Raw genomic sequence first — 23,944 nt, forward strand, 5'->3', positions numbered from 1 at the left:
GCAAGACATTAGAAAAGGTAGCCTGATGGACCAGTTTCTGAAGTCGTTACACTGTGGTGATTCAGGATGAATCTGTATTTTAATACATCGTAGATGGTCACCACTTAAACGTCGAAGGAAAACGGCCCACCTATTTCACATGGGTCTTGGAGTCAGAACAGGTTTGGAATTCTAGTCCTGCCACTTGCTAACTTTAAGGTCTTGCCTATGTAAATTCTCTAATCCTCAATTTCTCTATCTGTAAAACAAGTATCATACTCTGTATCTTGCAGGGTCCTTGTGAGGATTAAAGAGCATGTCTGTACATTCTCTGCCAACACGGTAAGTGACTGTCTAATTTTGCGCTTAGTAACAACTTTATGAGATAGGCAAGGGATACTTATTATTCCAATTATGGAGAGGAGGCATGAACTCAGGTTAAAGGACTGCCTGAGGTGGCGCAGCTCATGAGTTGCAGGGCCAGCTTTTGAAGCTCAACACGGTACCCTTTCCACCCTGACAAGATACCTCTGATACTAGCTCCTGTCTAATTAGGATAGGCTGGTAGGCTTGAACCACCTTTGAAGGTGCTTTTTGCTTCCCCAAAACTAGAAGGTGAGGACTCTTTCACTCTTTAACATTTCTGCTCCAGTACCATTGGAAAAAGAGCCTCAAGGAGTGAGAGTGGGTGTTAGTTTTTAACACAAAGAATGTTGAATCCATTAATGGGCTGTAACATCGATGTGGTAGATTTTGAACTGAATTTTTTCAAACAAATTAACATAGAATGGGGTGGTGGTTGGGGAGTGAGAGTACATCATGCAAATAAGTCTAAGTATTGTTTTGTGGAACTTGTATTTTGTTATCCATACAGACTTTTTCATGCCTGTGTGTGTATGCAGTTTCATTATAAAATATAGTTCTCACAATGGGTCTAAAAAGTGTGAAAGCCACTGTCTAAGATCATTTCATTTTAGAAATGAAAAAACCAAGTTGTTAACTGAAATCACAGCCAGGTGGGGCAGAGATAGGCCACTTTAGAGTTGTGGCTCATGGAGCTGTGGCTGTTCTCTTTTTATGGAGGAAGAAATCAAGATCCAGGGAGAGGATGATGTGTCCAGGGCCCCACTGAGAGAGATTAGACAGCCTGTGATTTCTCCAACTTTGAACCTCATTTCCTGTATATGTATATGATTCCTGAGAATTGTGTTTAGTTATTTCCTATGTGACTCATTTTGAACAAATATGGTGGAAGTTACAGACTATGACTTCTGAGACCAGGTCATAAAAGGTACTGTGGCTTCCTTCTTGTGGTCTCTCTTGGATCACTAACCCTAGAAGAGATCAGATGCCATGTTAGGGCACACTCAAGCCACCTTATGGAGAAATTCACATGCAGAGGAAGAGAGTCCTCTAGCCAACAACTGGTGAGGTGCTGAGGCCTCTTGCCAACACTCATGTGAGTGAACCAGCTTGGAAGCAGATCCTCCAAGGCTCCATCAAGCCTTCAGATGACTGCAGCCCCAGCTGATGTCTTCACTGAAACTTCATGGTAGACCCTGAGTGAGAACCACCTAGCTAAGCCATTCCAGGATTCCTGGCCCTCAGAAAATATGAAAATAAATGCTTATCATTTTAAGCCACCAACCTTTAGAATATTTGTTACAGAGCAACAGATAACTAATATACACTAAGTGTCTTTCTTTTTTTTTTTTTAAGATTTTATTTATTTATTTGACAGAGAGAGAGAGAGCACAAGCAGGGGGAGTGGGAGAGGGAGAAGCAGGCTTCCCGCTGAGCAGGGAGCCTGATGTGGGGCTCGATCCTAGGACGCTGGCATCATGACCTGAGCCGAAGGCAGATGCTTAACTGAGCCACCCAGGCGCCCACACTAAGTGTCTTATTGTAGAAGGAATATTTTACACAGAGGAAAATAGTCATATTTTTATAATTGAGATTAATAGTTTGATTAAAATGAACAGTAAAACACATTATGTCTTAGAGATTCTTTCTGGGCAGCTGAAATCTCATCTAGGACCAGTTAAGAGCCTTAAAAACTGTCAACACAGAAAATATATGATAAGTACCACTCTCCCACATGTCTTTAAAAACAAAAATAACATTAAATCCTATAGAAGGTGGAAGGATATCCAATAGAGATCTGGTTCTCACTCCACACCCATAAAGACTATTTTAGTATTTTCTTTTGAATTATCACATCATATCTAAACATTTCTCGGTCTCCAACCCACCCCCCCTCTCTTCTTTCCTCCTCCTCCCTTCCTTTCTTTTCTCTATGATCTCTCTCCCCCTGCTTTTCTGGTGCCCTACACACATCTTCCTATTGGGTAAGCCTTCACTGATTATTCCAAAAAGTTGGCAGGGTTCATTCAAATTGGTTAAGAGAGCTTTGCTGCCACCTACTGTTAGAACTAAGGTACAAAGAGGTATGCAAAGAGACATGATATCCTATAACAACAAAAAAGCAATAGTAGTGTGATATTTACTACACTTTGGACACTGTTCAAGGTACTTCCTATACATTGCCTAATGTAATTATCACAACCATAGATGCTATTATAAATTTAGTGGTGTGATTTTTAGGGATATTAGAGAAGTAAAAACAGGCACCTCAAGCACGAATAACTTTTCTAAAGTCACAGAAGTTGACCCAAGACTATGCAATTCTGATATTTTTCTCTGTACCATACTGTACATTCTCCCAGGATTGTAATTAGGGCAAGGTTTTAAGGTATAAACTTTAAATATTTTTGCAACTGCCCTTTTCAAATATTCTTTTAATTTCTCATCATACATATATTAACAGAATATTGTTGGGCACCTACTCCATGCCAGCAATTATTCTTCTCCCTGCCATATGAACCTCACAGCTTAGTGGGGAAGAGGATAATAGTTTCCCTAGGACAGTTAAGGAAGAAAAGGGTTTATAGGGCTACTAAATGACTTGCTTACAATTACACAACTAGTAAATTGCAGAACCTAATTTAGCCCAGGTCTATTTCATTCCTGACCTACCTCCTTTGAGTTCTCTGGATCCCCTGATTGAATTATATATCCCTCTATTTGTGAAATGTCCACTGCATCCTTACAGTAACATTGACTACCCACCCATTTTATTTGAAATTGACAGAGTAGGTTTCTTTTTTTTTTTAAGATTTTATTTATTTGAGAAAGAGAGCACAAGCAGGGGGAGCAGCAGAGGGAAAGGAAGAAGCAGGCTCCCTGCTGACCAGAGAACCCAACGTGGGGCTCCATCCCAGGACCCTGGGATCATGACTTGAGCCGAAGGCAGATGCTTAACTGACTGAGCCACCCAGGTACCCTGACGTAGTAGGTTTCTGTACCTTAAACACATTAGTGCCTGACCAACACAGAAAATAATAGCCACAGCTAGTGTCCAGACTCCTCTGCTCTCCTTAGAGTTATAAATTACAATTTCCCAGGTGCCCATTTGATAAACTCCTGTTCTTTGGGAGCAAAGCAGGTCAAAATCTATTACCTAATCCAAGACTATGGTGTGTGGTTTACAGCCTAGGATTCTCCCCAGGACAAAAGCTAGAGCAGTAAGGATCCCTGGCTGACTCTGGCAGGCACCATGAACCTGCATCTGCCATGGAGCCGGTCACATCAGGATAGCTAGCCCTGACAACCACACTGGAATTCCTCCACTGTGCAAGCATAAGGCATTAGTTGTAAGAATAGGAAGAAAGATATTTCTTTACACATTGTAATATATGAGGGCTTTGGAGTGTTACAATGTCACCCTGTAAAGTACTAATTAAAAGATTTATCTACTTTAGTCCAATTGACATTTCAATTTCATGCTAATGTATAATAACTAGGAAAGTAGGAACAATTAGAAAATTAAGATGAGGTCTCCAGTTATTCATTAAATATTTTTTAAAATTATTCACATTTTATTGACTTTTCAAATTAATTCATTTATTCATTAAATGTTAAAATTATTCACATTTTATTGACTTTTCAAATAAATAATATATCAATTGAGCTTTCTCTTAAAGAGATACAGACCAGATGAAGAGGTGGTATGCTCTGATAGAAAAGGCCTAACTAGGAATCAAAAAACCTAGGCTAGAGACCCCTTATAAATATGAAAAGTTTCTGAGCCTTTGTGTCATTTATGAAACTGAACCAATAGCACCCCAAAATATTTTTATGATTGATTCCATGAATCTGTCTAAATCTTTCACATAATTACACTACTAAGTTTCTAATAAGTTAGCAAATGACGTTTAATAATTTTACCTGTTTTGTATTTTGACATATTTATGTAAAGAATTCATTAAAGTTCAGGGTGCCTGGCTGGTTCAATAGGTAGAGCATGTGACTCTTGATCTTGGGGTCATAAGTTCAAACCCCATGTTGGGCATAGATATTACTTAAAAATAAATAAATAAATAATTCATTAAAGTTCATATAGGATATAAAGTTTATTTGTCCTAACCTTCTTTTTTTGAAGATTTATATCCCAGGGTTACAATATCTATATAGTCCTTTTGATTTTATTCATCTCAGTGGTTCATAGTTCATCGTAAGCTTTCATTCAATTAGATTCAAGCCAATTTAACACACATATATTGAGCACTTTCTGTATGCAAAGCTTTGTGATTGGCCCCGTAGTCTAAAATTTGTCCCTCTTCTCCCTCTTCCCCCATACGTAAGAAAAGTTCTCTTTTAGAGAGAGTTTTTTACAGCTACATGTAAAAGAATGAAACTGGACCACTTTTTTACACCATATACAAAAATAAATTCAAAATGGATTAAAGACTTAAATGTAAGACCTGAAACCATAAAATTCCTAGGAGAAAACATAGGAGGTAAGCTCTGTGACATCACTTTTAGCAATATTTTTTTGGATCTATCTCCTGAGGCAAAAACAGCAAAAGAAAAAATAAACTATTGTGACTACATCAAACTAAAAAGCTTTTGCAAAACAAAGGAAACCATCAACAAAACAAAAAGGTAGGGGCACCTGGGTGGCTCAGTCGTTGAGCGTCTGCCTTTGGCTCGGGTCATGATCCCAGGGTCCTGGGACTGAGTCCCACATCGGGCTCCCTGCTCAGCGGGAAGCCTGCTTCTCTCTCTCCCACTCCCCCTCCTTGTGTTCCCTCTCTCGTGTTCTCTCTCTCTGTCAAATAAATAAAAATAAAATCTTAAAACAAAACAAAACAAAACAAAAAGGCAGTCTACTGAATGGTAGAAGATATTTTTAAATTATATATATCCCATATGGGGTTAACATCCAAAATATATAAAGAACTCATACAACTCAATATCTGAAAAACAGTCCAATTAAAAAAAGGACAGAGGGGGCACCTCTGGGTGGTACTGTTGGTTAAGCGTCTGACTCTTGGTTTCGCTTCAGGTTGTGATCTCAGGGTTGTAAGATTGAGCCCTGTGTCAGGCTCTGTGTTCAGGGTGGAGTCTGCTTGGGACTCTCTCTCCCTCTCCCTCTGCCTCTACTCCCCCCTTCTCTCAAATAAATAAATAAATCTTTTTTTAAAAAATGAACAGAGGGGGCCGCCTGGGTGGTTCAGTTGTTAAGCATCTGCCTTCGGCTCAGGTCATGATCCCAGGGTCCTGGGATTGAGCCCTGCATCGGGCTCCCTGCTCCGCAAGAAGCCTGCTTCTCCCTCACCCACTCCTCCTGTTTGTGCTGTGTCTCTCTCTGTCAAATAAATAAATAAAGTCTTTTTTAAGAAATGGACAGAGTCCTTGAATAGACATTTTTTCATAGAAGACATCCAGATGGCCAACAGACACAAAGATACTCAAAATCCCTAATGATCAGGGAAGTGCAAATAAAAACCTCAATGAGATACCACCTCACAAGGGTCAGAATGACTAGTATCAAAAAGACAAGGGGAAAAAAAGATAAGAAATAACAAGTGTTGACAAGGAAGAGGAGAAAAGGAAACTCTTTGGTGGGAATGTAAATTGGTGCAGCCACTATGGAAAAAGTGTGGAGGTTCCTCAAAAAATTAAAAATAGAAATACCGTATGATCCAGCAATTCCACTTCTGGATATTTAGCCAAAGAAAATGAAAACACTAAAAAAGACATATGCACCCCTATGTTTATTGCAGCATTATTTACAATATCCAAGATATGGAAACAACCTAAGTATCCATCAATAGGTGAATGGATAAAGAAGAGGTGGTATATATATACAATGGAATATTACCTGGCCATAAAAAAGAATGAAATCTAGTCAATTGCAACCACATGGATAGACCTAAAGTGTACTCTGCTAAGTGAAATAACTCATACAAAGACAAACACCATATGATTTCACTTACATGTGCAATCTAAAAATAAAGCAAACGAAGAAGCAAAATAAAACAGAAACAGACTCAGATATAGAGAATGAACTGTTAGTTGCCAGAGAGGAAGAGAATAGGGGATGTGAACAAAATAAGTGAAGGAGATTAATGATCTTCTAGTTATAAAATAAATAAGTCACGGGAATGAGAAGTACAGCATAGGGAATATAGTCAATAATAGTGTAATAACTATATGGTGACAGATAGTAACTAGACATACCATGGTGACCATTTCTTGGTGTATATAAATATCAAGTCACTATGTTGTACATCTGAGACTAATACAATATTGTGTGTCAATTATTGTTCAATACAAAAAGTAAAAAGTAAAGCTCTCTTTTCCCATGGAGATGTAAGTCAGTTATGAAAAGTATACATTCTCAGCTTGGAGAAATATGGAAAAAGAAATTATCACCACTCTTTCTGTCAGTTGTGAAAGTTGTCTTAAAAGAATTACGATTCCCTTTTTAAGCCAAAATCTAAAATTAGAATGTATATAAGCCCCCACAGACATTAAATAGCAATCTACTTAAATTCAGGATTTAAGAGAAAGGAATTATTTCAAAGTGTAGAACTTCTTGGACTTGCTCAAGCGCTTCCTAATGATAAAACTGTCTATGAATTTTACTCCTTAATTCTTTTCCATCTGCTTAATTTTCTAAGATAAGTTCTTTTTTTATAATTTTATTGAGGGATAATTGGCTATTATTACTGTATATATTTAAAGTGTACAATGTAATGATTTGATATGCATATACATTGTAAAATGATTACTAAGGGGCGCCTGGGTGGCTCAGTCAGTGAATCGTCTGCCTTCAGTTCAAGTCATGATCCCAGGCCCTGGGATCAAGTCCCACGTTGGGCTCCCTGCTCGACGGAGAGCCTGATTCTCCCTCTCCCCCTGCTCCCCTGCTCCTGCTCTCTCGCTTATACTATCTCAAATAAATAAATAAAATCTTTGAAAAATATCTTAAAAAATAAAATGATTACCAAGATCAAGATAATCAACACATCCACCATCCCACATAGTTAATAGTTAACATGGTTAACTCGTGTGTGTGTGTGTGTGTGTGTGTGTGTTTGTGTGTGTGTGTGTGTGAATGCTTAAGTCTCCTCCCCTTGAGTGTGACCCTCTCCTAACAAATAGAATTTTCTGGATTTGTGGTAAAATCATTCCTAACTGGGACTTAAGATGAATATTTGCTTAAACATGGTGCCCTCAAGGCGAGCAATAGAATATGTGTGGACCTGAGACATTCTACCTGAGTTGAGAATCCCCTTCCCCCGGGCTGAGAGTCCTCCAGCCAGGGAGTTCCCTCAATGCCTCAGTGTTTCATCAGCAAGATGGAGATAATTCGACTTTCACCATAGGACTGTCATGGCCGTTAGTTGCCTTGCCCATATTATACAACAAATATAAATTCGCATATTTTGAGAGTTTAAAAAGCAAAAATTTAGTCTTCCAAATCTTCAAAAATCACAGAATCCTCACAACAATGTGAAGTCTATCAACTACAAATTTAGAGCCTATGGATAATCTGCTACTGTACATAATCACTGTATTTTGGACAGATGTGAAATGAATTTGGTTTTTAACTCTTCAATGAAGAAAATTTCAAATACATACAAAGGCAAAGAGATTCACATACGGAATCTCCATCTACACATCACCCAATGTCAGCAGTTTATCAACAGATTTCCGATCTTATATAATGTTGTCACTTTCCCCATAAATACAGAGTGACTTTTTCAAGTCATTTATAAGGCACTTTTATTTCACAAAAAAAATGAATATGTCTGTATCTCCAGAACTAGCGGCATTTTCTGGTTTTCCCGTATTCTGAATGTGAGACTTCAGACTGAGGCCTTACTAATGGCAGTTGAAAAAGCATGGATTTTGAAGCTGTCTCTAGACTGGTTAAAATTCTAGTTCCACCACTTCCTAGCTATGTGATCAGGAGCGAGTAACTTCATTTCCTCTGAGCCTCAGTTTTTTCAGCTGCAAAGAGAAGCAGAACAGCTGTTAGGACCCACTCTCCAGGCTCACTTTTTTTTTTTTTAAGATTTATTTATTTATTTATTTATTTGAGAGAGAGCACATGCGCACACGTGGAGGGGGCGTGGGGATCAGGGGAGAGGAAGAGAAGCAGACTCCCCATGGAGCAGGGAGTTTGAAAACATGGGGCTCCATCCCAGAACCCCAGGATCATGACCTGAGCCGAAGGCAGACGCTTAACCGCTTAACCGCTTAACCTACTGAGCCACTCAGGTGCCCCATCCAGACTCATTTGAGAAATAAATAGCAAAACAATGGTGAGTAATAGCTATAATTTACTAAATAAGCCAGCCACCGCCCTAAGCACTTCTCCTGTAGTATCTTCAGTACTTGCCTGGTGCTCGGCAAATGTTCCCTTTCAGTCTTTGGAGCAGGTTTTGCTACAACAAAGATGACCAAGTCATGGCTGTGGTTATGGTAGGCTGGTGAGAACAAGTAGTGCCCGACCAGAGTCCTCCACAACGTGGGGAGGGGAGGCACCGAAGAAAGCCTTCTCAAACTTACAAACCAGTCCAGTAGTCTGGAACAGGGAGGGTGAGAGATGGAATAAGGTGGAAGGAATGAGGATCAAAGGAACTAGGGAGTCAGGAAGAGAGGAGAGTACCATGTCTCTGGTCCCTCTCTAGTGCTCTCACACACCAGCTTTCCGGACTTCACACAGCCCCTCCCAGCAGTTACCTTGGAGGCTTGGTAGCCAGTCCACACTCAGGCCTGCTAAGGGGGAAGGCCAGGATTCAAACCCATATTCATCTCAGGATGCTTGTTTCACTCCACACGGCCCACATCATGCCCTTTTCAAATTATTGGAAGGACAGTTACTGTTTTACAAACTGGCCTCTGGGATGACATGTTAGACATGGCTTTGGGCATGGGGAATGTCAGGATGGGATGGGGTAGGGAGGCAGACACGTGGCCTGACTTGGCCCCGGAAAGACCATTATTCAGGAAGACACTGCCTCACAATCCCCGAGGCTTCTGCAGCTCCCATTACTGTTCGATTGGCCTGCCTGTGTTTAATCTGCAAATCAGGGCTGTCTAAGATGTGCCCATCAGCAGTCCTGACCACCTCAGAGGATATAAAGGCTTCCTGACCTTGGGAACCCAGACTTTTTCCAAGAAATGCTTAGAACAGCAATAAGCTGGGAATGGATTCTAAGAGTTAGGAAGGAATGATTCTAAAATCAATGTTTACTAGCAAGGAAAGCCTTCTCTTTTTTCTGTTTCTCTCTCCAGAGGACTTTGTGTCTAAACTGGGCTTTAAATATAAAGTAGGAGATCTACTAATTCTTCTCAAAGGGGGTCTGGGAATTCGTAAGAATCAAGTGGGAGATGAATTTAAAATGCATATTCCCAGGCTCTACCCCCAAAATTCTAATTCAGAAGGATCAAGAATCAGCTTTTTAAAAAGTAAGTGCCCAGGTGATCCTCTTTCAGGTGTTTTTGGACATTTCCCTGAAATTGGCCTGGAGCCCATTGCATCATATAAGTGCCTGGAGTCTTGTGAAAAATAGAAATTCCGTAGATAACCTGAATTTTAATCAGCAGGAGCAGAGTTGGTGGGGGGAGGGTGAGGAAGGAAGCCTAGGATTCTGCATTTTATTTTATTTTATTTTATTTAGGCTTATTTATTTATTTATATTTAAGTGATCTCTATACCCATTGTGGAGCTTGAACTTATGACCCCAAGATCAAGAGTCAAACACTCCTCCGACTGAGCCAGCCAGGCACCCCTGGATTCTGCATTTTAAAGAGGCTTTCCAGGTGAAGGTTTACTAGTAAATTTTAAGAACTACCTGCCTAGGGAATAACAAAATATTCTCTTAGAAGAGCCATGGCCTGGAAGACCTATTTCTGCTGAATCTCATTAAGCTACTTTGGGTGTATGTTCATGTGGAAACCACAACCCCAAGACTCAACTGAGGAATGAGAAAAAGACAGGGTACTGAGAATAGGAATTGAGTAATAACCAACAATGGTTCCACATCAAAGAATCTTTATAAAGTTTCTCTAATAGCAACACCACAGCACATTGGCTCTCTATTCATCCTCACTTGGCTTGCAGTCTAAGTTTTCTTACATGTAGATGCTCAATAAATACTCATTAAGTTGACTTGAACATAATCCCCTTTGGAGAGCCATACTTTCAACAGGTACTTCCATAAACTTTGATATATTTTTTCCTGGTGGTGTTTAGACAAATATACATGTGTATACACGCAAGGGGCAGAAGAGGTGACGGTGAACAAAAGTGGGTTTGATAAAGTAAGAAAGATAAAACTTAATGAGCTCCTAAGTGGACTTCAGCTGTAAGTTAGGGAAAACATAACTACAAGTTCTAATTTTGGTTTACTTCCTCTTTTGCCCCAGGATCTTAAGTAAGCTACTTTCATTTCTCTATTTCAACTGTGTGTGTGTGTTTGTTTTTTTTTAAGGAATATGCTTTGTGGAATTATTTTAAGTAAGTAATAAGAGTTTGGAAAGCACCTTTTACTTTTAGCCAAAATTGTGAAGAGAATCTCCACCATCTGGCATCTAGGCCAATTCAATGAGACAAGTAGTTTCTTTCTTTTTTTTTTTTTTTTAAGATTTTAATTATTAATTTGACACAGAGAGAGAGCACAAGCAGGGGGAGCGACAGGCAGAGGGAGAGGGAGAAGCGGGCTCCCCACTGAGCAGAGAGCTGGACACAGGACTCTATTCCCAGGACTCTGGGATCATGACCTGAACCAAAGGCAGACGCTTAACCAACTGAGCCACCCAGGTGCCCCAAGTAGTTTCTTTCCTTCTTTTCTTCTTTCTATAAACTAAAGATCATTTAGTAAATGTTAATTGAGGATTCATTATATGCTAGAAGCTATGATGACTTCTACCCACTATCGTTGAAGAAGCAGGAGAATCAAGGGAAAAGCAGAAGTTGAAGGATCAGGGAAAAGTCACTGGCCAATCCTCTGTTAGTGCTGGCAGAGGTGGGCAAGATGGAGTTTGCAAAGCCATCTGAGAAGCCAGGCACTTCAGCTGTGAGAGTGGAACAGCCCAGCCTGGAGTCACTGCTGGTCAGCAGGGCCTGCACTTGAGAGAAGAGCCGGGTATGGGGCAGGCAAGAGCAAGAACATGCGGAACCTGCCACCAGTGTAGTGGAGAGTGGGGACAACTGACATATGCAAACCTCTCTGCGTGTTTCTTCCAGAGCATGACTGCTCATTCACTACTACCTTCCAAATCTCATAGGGCTTTTTTTCCCCCAACTCTAAGGCAAATCACACAAGGAAGGGGATTCTGAAAACTGTAGTTCCAGTTCATCCAAAGAAACACCATACAAATGAGGAATTGGGTCAAGAAGTGATGAAAGTTGGCCAAGAGGCCAATGCATGATTAAAGTTGACACAATGCAAAGATTCTGAGCAAAAGTGCTTATTTAGATCCCAAGCTGTTTTTAACTCCTCAGGACTTTAAGTGTGGTCTCCTGTGTCAGCACTAGAACTGTCCCACCTACAACAAACTGGTTGCATAACATGAAGGTGGAGTCAGCTCATAAATGTAAGTCTGATACCCCAACACAATGACCACAGATGCAACAATTAATAACACAGTTACAGATGTCAGTGTGACACAACAGCTATCAACAATCAATTTAAGATTTAATCTTTTATCAGATTCAGATTTATGAGGTACAGACTGCTTATCTGTTCAAATATTTATTAATGCTTACTTTATGCTACATGGAAGAAAAGTGAAACATCCTACTCGTCTCTGCATGAACCAAACACATGCCCTTCTACCCATTCTTGTTTACAACACCTCAGCTCCCCTTCCCAAGCATACCAGATCCCCCACAAGGTTGACAATAAATAAAACCTGCTGATAAGGTAAAAAGAAAGAGACCCTGAGCCTCAAGATAAAGTCACAAGCCCTCAGGTTTCATAGCCCTAGTCCAGAAGGATCAGTCATAACTCCTTAAATTAAGATGCTATAGTTAAAAATAGCAGAACATCCAGGAAACTAGTTTAAATCAAAAGGGGGCTTTAAAATGAGGATACTTGCCTATCTCACAAGACACAGGGCAAGGAATGCAGCCAACCCTCAGACAGGGGCTAAAATCAAGAAGTAGGAAGCCAGGACCACTCCACTCCATCTCATTCCTGCTTCTCTCTGTGCATTTGCTCCTTCTCCCTACAAAGATTTCTCTGTTCCTCAAAGCACGAGATGGAATACTGCTGCCCCTCTTGAGTTTGAAGTGATAGTTTGAAGCAAATGGAGACTGACTTTCTTTCAGTCCTAATACCAAATAGGGAGAGAATCCGATTAGTTAAACTTGGGTTCAGTATTCTCTCCTTGAACCAATTAGCCTTGGTGGTGTTGGGGGAACAGGAGAACTTCATTACAAACCTGCGCCAGGACCCCATCTCAGTGGGTAAGGGAGCACCCAGTGTCAACACTCAGACTTTTACTTATAGAGGATTCAAGGTTAATCTAATGCTAGTCAAGCGTACAGAGATAAATGGCTTCCTAGGGAGACTCCAGAAATCAAGCCTACTCTTCAGCTTCCTACAGTGACAAGAACAGCAGGAGCCAATGCGAAGTTAGAGGCCTAAAAATAAGAACATTGGGGAAACTGTAATAAAGTCAGGATTACTGAAACAAAATATGTCCAGGAGTGTAGTACACATTGTTGATTCCCTTCCAAAATCATTTCCCCTCTTCTTTACTGTTATAGCTCTGGTCTTGTTCAGGTATCTATGCTCCTGCACTTGGTCATGTTCGTGTGTGGATGCCAGTTACTTCCTAAGCTCCTAAAGGTGAATCCTGATTAATTTAAGCCAATCAAGGTAGTACCATTCCCTTTATCTCTCATGTAGACTTGGGCAGGTGATATAGTCTCACCATTGAGAATGGGTGTTCTGGGAAAGGTTTCTTTTTTCTTAGAAAAGATACTGATGAAGAGGTTACCTTTTCCTCCTTTATACCTTCTGAGTATCTGGATATTGGATACACCTGGAATTGCTGTAGCCATCTTATGAACATAAGGAGAGCTGATCTGAGGAAAAAAAGAGGGGTTGGGGGGAAGCTAGAAAATGGAAAGACTAGGTTCAATGATAATTCATTTGTTAGTGAATTAACTATCCTTGGAGCCATCCTGCATTTAGACTAATTATATAAGAAAAAATTTATTTTTTAAACCACTTTGAGTTGATTTTCATTTCCTTGCTGCTGCAGGCAGCCCAACCGAAACAGGGGATACAGTGGGAATGAAAGCTAAAAAGACAAGCAGATAAGATTCCACACACAAAAACAAGAGTCAGAATGAGGTCAGACTTCTCAGCAGCAACCCTGAAAAGCTAGATGATGAAATTATGAAGGGAAAGATTCTCCAAGATAGAATTTTCAGACCCGCCAAATTATCATTTAAGTATGAAAGTAGAATGGGGCTATTTTAATACACAAAATATATCTCAAATATATACCTGCACTGAATTCCTTTATAGGAAACTAGAAAGAACGTGCTTCTCCAAAATGAGGGAATAAACCAAAAAGAGAAAGACATGGGATCCAGTACACAAGAACCTCCCTTCTGAGAGGAAGACAGTAGACAAGACCAGACCTCTATCATGAGGGGAAGACAGGTACAGTAAGTAAATAAGACTTTCATCATGGGAAGTGAAGAAAGGTCCCAGAAAGATAATCATGGGCAAACGTTGAGGGCACTTCTATAAGGGGCACAAGCACCTTTGGCACCTGGCAGGATGTGTGGACAGGAAAGGTGTGAATGTGGGTGTGTGTGAAAGAAGAGTATAATTTTCAGTAGTAGAAAGTCCATAGATACCTAAATTTTTTTATTGAGTTTTCTATTTTAACTCCAGTATAGTTAACATATAGTGTTATATTCATTCCAGGTATATAATACAGTGATTCAACAATTCTATACTTTACACAGTGCTCATCATGATAAAGTATAATCTTAATCCCCTTCACCTATATCTCTTTTTTTCTTTCACTCATTTGTTTTGTTTCTTAAATTCCACATATGAATGAAATCATGGTATTTATCTTTCTCTAACTGCCTTATTTCGCTTAGTATTATACTCTGTAGTTCCATCCATGTTGTTGCAAATGGCAAGATTTCATTATTTTTTATGGCTCAATAATATTCCATTATATATATATATACCACCTCTTCTTCGTCATTCATCTATCAATGGACACGAGCTGCTTCCCTAATTTGGCTATTGTAAATAATGCTACTATAAACATAGGGGTGTATGTATCCTTTTGAATTAATGTTTTTGTATTTTGGGGGTAAATACCCAGTAGTACAATTACTGGATCACATGGTATTTCTATTTTTAATTTTTTAAGGAACCTCCATACTGTTTTCCATGTGGCTGCACCAGTTTGCATTCTCACCAACAGTGCACGAGGGTTCATTTTCTCCACATCCTCGCCAACACTTGTTGTTTCTTGTGTTTTTGATTTTAGCCATTCTGACAGGTGTGAGGTGATATCGCATTGTAGTTTTGATTTGCATTTTCCTGATGGTGAGTGATAATGAACATCTTTTCATGTATCTGTGCACCATCTGTATGTCTTCTTTGGAAAAATGTCTGTTCATGTCTTCTACCCATTTTTTAATTGGATTATTTGTTTTTTGGGTGTTGAGTAGTGTAAGTTATTTATATACTTTGGATACTAACCCTTTATTGCATATATCATTTGCAAATATCTTCTCCCATTCAGTAGGTTGTCTTTTAGTTTAGTTGATTGTTTCTTTTGCTGTGCAGAAACTTTTTTAAAAAGATTTTATTTATTTATTTGAGAGAAAGAGAGAGAACACGAGTAGGGGAAGGGGCAGAGGGAGAGAATATCCAAGCAGGTTCCTGCTGAGCACAGAGCCCGATGCGAGGCTCGACTTCATGACCCATGAGATCAGGACCTGATCCAAGAGTTGGACACTTAACCGACTGAGCCACCCAGGCACCCCAGAAACTTTTTATTTTGATCTAGTCCCAATAGTTTATTTTTGCTTTTATTTCTCTTGCCTCAGGAGACATATCTAGAAAACTCTTGCAATGGCCAGTGTCAGAGACATTACTGCCTGGGCTCTCTTCGAGGATTTTTATGGGTTCAGGTCTCAAATTTAGGTCTTTAACCCATTTTAAGTTTATTTTTGTGTCTGGTGTAAGAAAGTGGTCCAGTTTCATTCTTTTGCATGCTGCTGTCCAGTTTTCCCAATACCATTTGCTGAAGAGACTTTTTCCCATTGCATGTTCTTTCCTGCTTTGTTGAAGATTAATTGGCCATATAATTGTGGGTTTATTTCTGGGTTTTCTATTCTGTTCTATTAATCTATGTATCTATTTTGGTGCCAGGACCATGTAATGTTTTGATTACTACAGCTTCATAATATAACTTGAAGTCTGGAATTGTGATACCTCCAATTTTGTTTTTCTTTTTCAAGATTGCTTTGGCTATTCAGGGTCTTCTCTGGTTCCATAGAAATTTTAGGACCATTTGTTCCAGTTCTGTGAACAATGCTGTTGGTATTTTGATAGGGATTGCATTAAATCTGTAGATTGCTTTGAGTAGGATAGACATTTTAACAGTATTTGTTCTTCCAATCCATGAGCATGAAATGTCTATTTCTTTGTATTGTCTTCAATTTCTTTCATCAGTGTTTTATAGTTTTCAGAGTACAGGTCTTTCACCTCTTTGGTTAAATTTATTCCTAGGTATTTTATTATCTTTGGTGCAATTGTAAATGGGATTTTCTTCATTTCTCTTTCTGCTGCTTCATTATTGGTATATAGAAATGCAACAGAGGGGCACCTGGGTGGCTCAGTTGGTTAAGCAGCTGCCTTCGGCTCAGGTCATGATCCCAGAGTCCTGGGATTGAGTCCTGCGTCGGGCTTCTTGCTCAGCAGGGAGCCTGCTTCTCCCTCTCTCTCTGCTGCTCCCCCTGCTTGTGCTCTCTCTGTCAAATAAATAAATAATTTTTTAAAAAAAATGCAACAGATTTCTGTACATTGATTTGTATCCTACAGCTTTACTGAATTCATTTATCAGTTCTAGCATTGTTTTGGTGGAGTCTTTAGGGTTTTCTATATATAGTATCATGTCATGTGCGAATAGTAAAAGTTTTACTTCTTCCTTACCGATTTGGATGCCTTTTATTTCTTTTTGTTGCCTGATTGCTGTGACTAGAACTTCCAGTACTATGCTGAATGAAAGTGGTGAGCATAGACATCCTTGTCTTTTTCCTGACCCTAGGGAGAAATCTTTCAGTTTTTTCCCATGGAGCATGATGTTAGCTGTGGTTTTTCACATAAGGCCTTTATTGTGTTGAGATATGTTCCCTCTAAACCTACTTTGTTGAGGGTTTTTATCATGAATGGATGTTGTACTTTGTCAAATACTTTTTCTGCATCTATCTGAAATGGTCATACGGTTTTTATCCTTTCTCTTATTGATGTAATGTAGCACATTGATTGATTTGTGAATATCGAAGCACTCTTGCATCCCAGAAATAAATTCCACTTGATCGTGGCAAATGATTTTTTTAATGTATTGTTGGATTCAGTTTATTAGTATTTTGTTGAGGACTTTTGCATCTATGTTCATCAGAGATATTGTCTTGTAGTTCTCTTTTTTGTGGTATCTTTATCTGCTTTTGGTATCAGTGTAATGCTGCCTCATAGAATGAACTTGGAAGTTTTTCTTCCTTTCTATTTTTGGAATAGTTTGAGAAGAATAGATATTAACTGTTTTTTAAATGTCTGGTAGAATTCGTGTTGAAGCTGTCTGGTCCTGGACCTCTGTTTGTTTGAAATTTTTTTAATTGAGTAGCAACATAAACATTTTATTTAGAGATATGGAGGAAGATATGAAAATAATCAACAAGAGTGAAAGTTGTAGCCTCCACGGAAAAGGAAATGTGATAGGTAGGAGACTGCCTGTGATAAAAGATTATCACAATCTTTTTTTTTTTTTTTTTTTTTTTTTTTTAAAGATTTTTATTTATTTTTTGACAGAGAGAGACACAGCGAGAGAGGGAACACAAGCTGGGGGAGTGGGAGAGGGAGAGGGAGAGGGAGAAGCAGGCTTCCCGCGGAGCAGGGAGTCTGATGCGGGGCTCGATCCCAGGACCCTGGGATCATGACCTGAGCCGAAGGCAGACGCTTAACGACTGAGCCACCCAGGCGCCCCAGATTATCACAATCTTTTACACTCTTTGTTTTGCTGTGGACATTTTAAACTGTGATTTAAAACATTTTAATGACAGGATATAAAAAGAAACAATCATTGCAAAAGGAAAAGGAAGGTAGGCTTAGGTAAAAAACTTAGGTATAAATGTGAAATATGAGAGTGCCTGGGTGGCTCAATTGGTTAAGTGTCCGACTCTTGGTTTCAGCTCAGGTCATGATCTCAGTGTTGTGAGATTGAGCTCAGCATTGGGCTCCCCGCTCAGCAGGGAGTCTGCTTGAGATTTTTTCCCCTCCCTCTCCTTCCTCCTCTGCTCCCCCGCAACTTGCATTTTCTCTCTCTCTCAAATAAATAAATAAAATATTTTTAAAAAAGAAATGTGAAAAATGGTCCCAAAGGACAGGGAGTGAGTGGCCTCTATTGGTTGTAGCTGTTTGCGTGGCAGGAGGTCCTTGAATGCCATCTAAGGAGGGCAAAATTTATCATGGAATAAATAGGATTTGAGGAGTTTCAGTGTGGACATGATGCAATCAGATTAATCCTTGGGAAAATGGAAATCACTACATGGCAGGATGGCGAATGATTTGGAAACATAATAACTAGGGGCAGAAAGACCAGTTAGAAAGTTTTGCACAGGGGCGCCTGGCTGGCTCAGACGGTTAAGTGTCTGTGTTTGGCTCAGGTCATGATCCCAGGACCCTGGGATCAAGGCCCGCATAGGGCTCCCTGCTCCACGGGAAGCCTGCTTCTCCCTCTCCTGCTCCCCCCTGCTTGTGTTCCCTCTCTCGCTGTCTCTCTGTCAAATAAATAAAATCTTTAAAAAAAAAAAAAGAAAGTTTTGCACAAAATAACCAAGTCAGAAGGGAAGTCTGGAACCAGAGTGGAGGTGAAGAGAAGCAGAACAACTGTGGGGAAACTAAGGAGAAAGGCTTGGTGACTTATTGGATGTAAGCACTATTGAGGGAGGGAGGAAACAGAGAAGACTCTGTTTTGAACAGTAGTGAGATCCCAGGGGCAGCCCATTTTCATAGGAATTTCCCTAACTCATTAGTTCTGTGGAATAAAGTCAAATTGGAATAATTCCTTTTATCCCACCCCATCTGACACCCCGCTCTTGGGACTATCCAACACACAGGTCAGATCTTTTACCACAAATTTTATATTAATAGGTTTAATTAACATGAAAGCATTACATATTAATTTCATAGCTGGTATATGGGACTGAAAAGCCCCTGGAACTCCACCAAGCTCCTGGCCTCCTGAGCTTAGATGAAGATTTTGGAAAGTTTTCAGAGTCTTTTTGTTTTTGTTTATTTCTGTGACTTATTTTCACTGCTGCAACATGCCTTCCTGGTGTCCTCATTAAGAATACTGAGTGTTCACAACACGCCAGGCATTTGACTTATTTTTTCCCTTTCTATCCTTATACTGTCCTATTTACAAATCAAGAGCTGAGGCTTGGAAATGTTAAAGGACCTGTTATCAATACATTATTTAACTGATAAATCCAAAGCTAGGATCCACCTCACTCTTGGTGTGGATCCAAAGCTTGGTCCCCGAACCACTATAGGACCCTGTGCTCCCACTGTGAGCAGCTCCACTCTACCTTCCTGGAATGAACATTTCCCAATAGTCAACGCCTGCCTTTATCCTTATGCAAGCTGCTTCGCCTGCTCTCAAAATGATATTTGGAGACCAGTATCTGGGGACTGGTTTTGCTCATTGCTGTGGAGATGCCACTACTCCCAAGTTTTTTCAGGAGCCATATCTAATCAATACATGTGTGTACATATGTGTTATGCATGGATGGACATGTATATGTGAATACACATATGTAAATGCATGTACATGCATTTATATCTACATTTGTATATTGATCTCTATATAACAAAAACTACGAGTTTACACCAATACCTCCAATCCTAATCCACCACAAATTTCATTCCAGTTTTCTTCCCTTCTATACTTTTAATCCCTTCTCCAATAGTGAGAAACCTGGCCCTTATTATCCTTAGTATTTGATCAGTATTCCTGAATATAATCCATCTCCCATCACCCATCCTCTCCCCCATGCAGATACCCTGCTCATCTCACTTGTATTCCAATGCTCTATTCCAGGCTATTCCTCCCGCAGTGTGAAAGCCCTCTCACACCATTTGGGCTCTCAAGTGCACTGAGCTGCCCCCTGGCATGAACGCCTTTCATTGCACATTCAGGTTCTGACTCCCCACACTAGGCTGCTCCCGTGTATAGATGCCTTCCTCTCTTGGGTTCCAACACCCAGTTCTGAACCACTGCCATACATGGGTGTCCTCCTAGCTTCTGTGGGTCTGACTCTTCACTCTCGGCTACCCCTGAGTGGATATCCTTCTCACCTTATTCAGGCTCTGATGTCCTATGCTTATGAGTCTTTTTTTTTTTTTTTAAATATTCTTAGGACTCACCTAAAGTACTTGTGAGATCTTATGTGTAAAAGAAACAGAGATAAGCTTTTGTATAAACCATCAGGTTTAAAAGCAGCAAGGGTGGTAAATAAACAAATAAAAATTAAAAATAAGTTGTACACTTGAAGTCAACTATATTCAAATAAAAAAAATTACCAAAAAAAGCAGCATGGCATGTTAAAAATCAAGTGGCAAAAAGAAAAAATGGATAAATTGGACTTCAAAAATTTTAAATTTGTGATTCAAAGGACACTGTGGAAAGAAAGTGGAAAGACAACCCACAGAATGGGAAAAAACATTTGCATGAATATATATGAACAGACCTTCTTCCAGTGAAGATATACAAATGGCCAACAATTACATGAAAAGATGTTCAGCATCATTATCCATTAGGGAAATACAAATCAAAACCATGAGATACCACCTAACATCTACTAGGATGGCTGTAATTTTTTAAAATACAGATAATAAAAAGATCAGGCTAGGATGTGGTGAAATTGGAACTTTCCTACACTCTTGTTGTGAATGTAAAGTGGTACAGCCACTTAGGAAAACAACCTGGCAGTTCCTCAAAAAGTTAAATGGTGTTACCATTTGACCCAGCAATTCCACCCTTAAAAATATACCCAAGGGAAATGAAAATATATTTCCACCCAAAAACAATACCCCAAGCTGGAAACAACCCAAACATGCATCAACTAATGAATGGGATAAACTAAAGGTGGTATATCTATACAATGGAATATTATTCAACCATAAAAAAGGAATGAAGTACTAATACATGCAACATAGATGAACCTTGAAAACATTATGCTAAGTGAAAGATGCCAGTCACAAAAGATCACATATTATATCATTCCATTTATGTTGAATGTCCAGAATAGGAAAATCTACAGAGACAAAAATAGGTAGTGGTTGCCTAAGGCTGGTGAGGATGGGGGAATTAAAGGGAAAGGGAATGATAGTGAAAGGATACAGAGTTTCTCCTGGGGATGCTGAAGTGTTGTAAAATTGATGGTGATGATGGTCATACAACTCTGTGCATTACAAAAAGCTGTTGAATTGTGCATTGTAAATGAGGGATTTATATGGTATGAACTATATCTGAATAAAAAAAGCTCTCTGTAGCATGAGGAGGTGAGGAAAGGGCTTTCCCAATTCTAAGTTACTCTTCCTACACAACCCTGTCTCTCATATACCCAGTTGTCCTTGAATTCAAGTCAGGGTCCTCCCCAAGGGCTAATCACCAGGTCTTTGGCTCCTGCAACATTTTCATATATGTTTTCTTGTCAAAATGAACAATAAAGACAAAGGAAAGGGAAAAGATACAATAAATACTCTTTTTCTCTCCCACACACCTCCTCCTCTCCTTTTTTATTATAGAGCCCTGCATTTCCTTGGGAAACTACCCCCACCCCACTTCTAGTATTCATAGTTTGGGTGCACCTGACCCCATCCCAGAATGATCACATGACATTGGCATCAGCTGATCAACATAAGTACCACCAGCTTGGCTACAGTGATTGGCTCAAGGATGAAAGAGGGAATCAAGTTAACCCAAACAGCATATATCCCAGAACTTTTGGGAGAGTTTGCAGCAAAAGACGCTCTTTCTATCTTGGAACTGTGAAAATACAAGCCTGAAACTCCTGGGAACAACACACCTAACCCATGATGAACAGAGCCAGGGGATGAAGTGGGGCACCTTCCTGAAACATACTTGAGCATCTGAATTCAGCCATGTTAGAAGTTAGATCTACTCATGGATTTTAAATCTATAAGAGCTAACAACTCCCCTTTTCCCCTTTTTGTTTTATTTTGTTTAGTCCTGTTTGAGTTGAGCTATCTGTAATGTGTGAAAGAAAGAATATTCCCAGATACAGACATACACCAAAGATCAACTATAATAGGAAGGAGGATATCCAAATGAAAAAACAGTGTATTGGTAGCTTGAGCTCTATATTTAGTACATAACAAGTTTTATGTTTTTTTGACCATCTACTTTACGGAGCTAGGAAAACTAAGGCTCATGGTCACACTTAGTCAATGACAGATCCATGACTTAAACTCAGGACTTCTGAGTTTATAACACTGTGCCACAAAACTACCACACATAGCTATGTAATATAAAGCAATGTATATGTATATACATTTATAATTTATACCCACTTCAGCTATCTCCTCCAAACTTTGATATAGTAGTATAAGGCAGAGTCAGATAGGAGTCTGTCAATGGTAACCTCCTAAATATCTTGACCCTTACATCCCCACGGCCACTGTCTATGATTAGCTCTCACCTTCCAAGTTCCTTGCTCAAAAAAAATTCTACATTTATTTCTATTAAAATATATTTTTATCTTTCATATCTATGCTCTTAAATAATCTTTAGTTTCCCTTTGTACATAATGTTAGGAAGGGATCCAGTTTTATTGTCTCCACATGGCAATCTCATTTCTTATTTATTTCTGTATCAACAACATCCAGCATTTATTACTATTTCTTTGTGATATGCCCTAATATCTGATAAAGCAAGATCTACTTTTTATTCTACTTTTCCAAGGTTGACTTAGCTATTTACGGACTTTTCTCTATGAGTGAGTTTGTCAAATTCCTTAAAATTTTCAACCAAAATTTTGATTGAGTTTGCATTGAATTTATAGATTAATTTGGGAAAGTTAATATCTTTATAATAAGTTATCCAACCCAAATGCATGGAATGTCTTCTCACTCGTTCAGATCATCCTCTAGGTCCTTTATTACAGTTTGACATTTTTCTCTATAAATGTATTGCTGCTAAGTTAAATGGTATCTTTTCTTAAATTATATTTTCTAGTTTATTGTTGCTGATGTAGAGGAATGAAACTAATTTGTGTATGCTGTGCTGGTATCAGAAACATTATTCAATTCTCTTATTAGTTCTGGTAAGTTCATGATTTGATTCTGTTATTCTTTTTTGATGATTATATTATCTGGAAAAATATCACAGTTTTATCTTTTCTCTTATACCCCTTCAGCTTTTTTTTTTTTTTCTTTCCTAATACCATTGGCCAAGACCACTAATGCTACACTAAAAATCACCAATAATATTGGACACTGTTTTCTTTTTCCCGATCTCAAAGGAATACATTTTAGATTTTTCCGTTTGTTTTCAGGTTCACTGTTGAGTTTATATTGCACATTAATTATACCTTAAAACTTGGGTAGAAATTGGAGTGCCTGGCTAGCTCATTTAGGAGAGCATGTGACTCTTGATCTCAGGGTCATGAATTCAAGCCACACACTGGGTGTAAAGATTACTTAAATAAATAAACTTTTAAAAATAAATAAATAAACTTTAAAAAAAACTTGGGTAGAAATTATAGCCATGTAGGACTTGAGGTTTTGTTGTTTTGTTTGATCCTTATTGATCTTTCCAAGTTGTCTCTTCTTGCATTATTTTTGCAGTTTTTTGTGTTTCCTGGGTTTTGTCCATTTCATTTAGGTTTTAAAATGTATTTACATGTACTTCTTCATAATATTATTTTATTAAGTTTTAATTTCTGTTGAGACTGTGGTTAATCCCCCCACCGTTTCATATTGTTATTTATTTGCATTTTCTCCCCCTCTCCATCTCTCTCTCTCTCTCTCTTAATCTTGCTAGGGATTCACATCTCTTCTAATATTTCATTACTGTTTTCTATCTTTAAAAAAATATTACTGGGGTGCCTGGGTGGCTCAGTCACTTAAGCATCTGCCTTTGGCTCAGGTCCTAATGTCAGGGTCCTGGGATTGAGCCCTGCATCAAGCTCCCTGCTCAGTGAGGAGTCTGCTTCTCCCTCTCCCTCAGCCTGTCTCCCCCACTTGTGTGTGCGCTCTCTCTCTCTCTCTCTGAAACAAAAAAACAAAATCTTTTAAAAAAATAAAAA

The 23,944-nt window shown here is 39.1% G+C and overlaps 1 long non-coding RNA gene across 1 annotated transcript; it reads left to right on the forward strand.

The window, feature by feature from the left end:
* The first annotated feature begins 4 nt into the window (after positions 1 to 4).
* On the forward strand, positions 5 to 22,953 carry LOC116630115. Its single transcript, XR_004298879.1, has 4 exons — positions 5 to 161; positions 273 to 321; positions 13,884 to 14,021; positions 22,873 to 22,953. It is a non-coding gene; the product is annotated as an uncharacterized LOC116630115 (long non-coding RNA).
* The last annotated feature ends 991 nt before the right edge of the window (positions 22,954 to 23,944 follow it).

This window comes from Phoca vitulina, unplaced genomic scaffold, assembly GCF_004348235.1.
Source record: "Phoca vitulina isolate PV1807 unplaced genomic scaffold, GSC_HSeal_1.0 scaffold3, whole genome shotgun sequence".
Taxonomy (NCBI): Eukaryota; Metazoa; Chordata; class Mammalia; order Carnivora; family Phocidae; genus Phoca; species Phoca vitulina.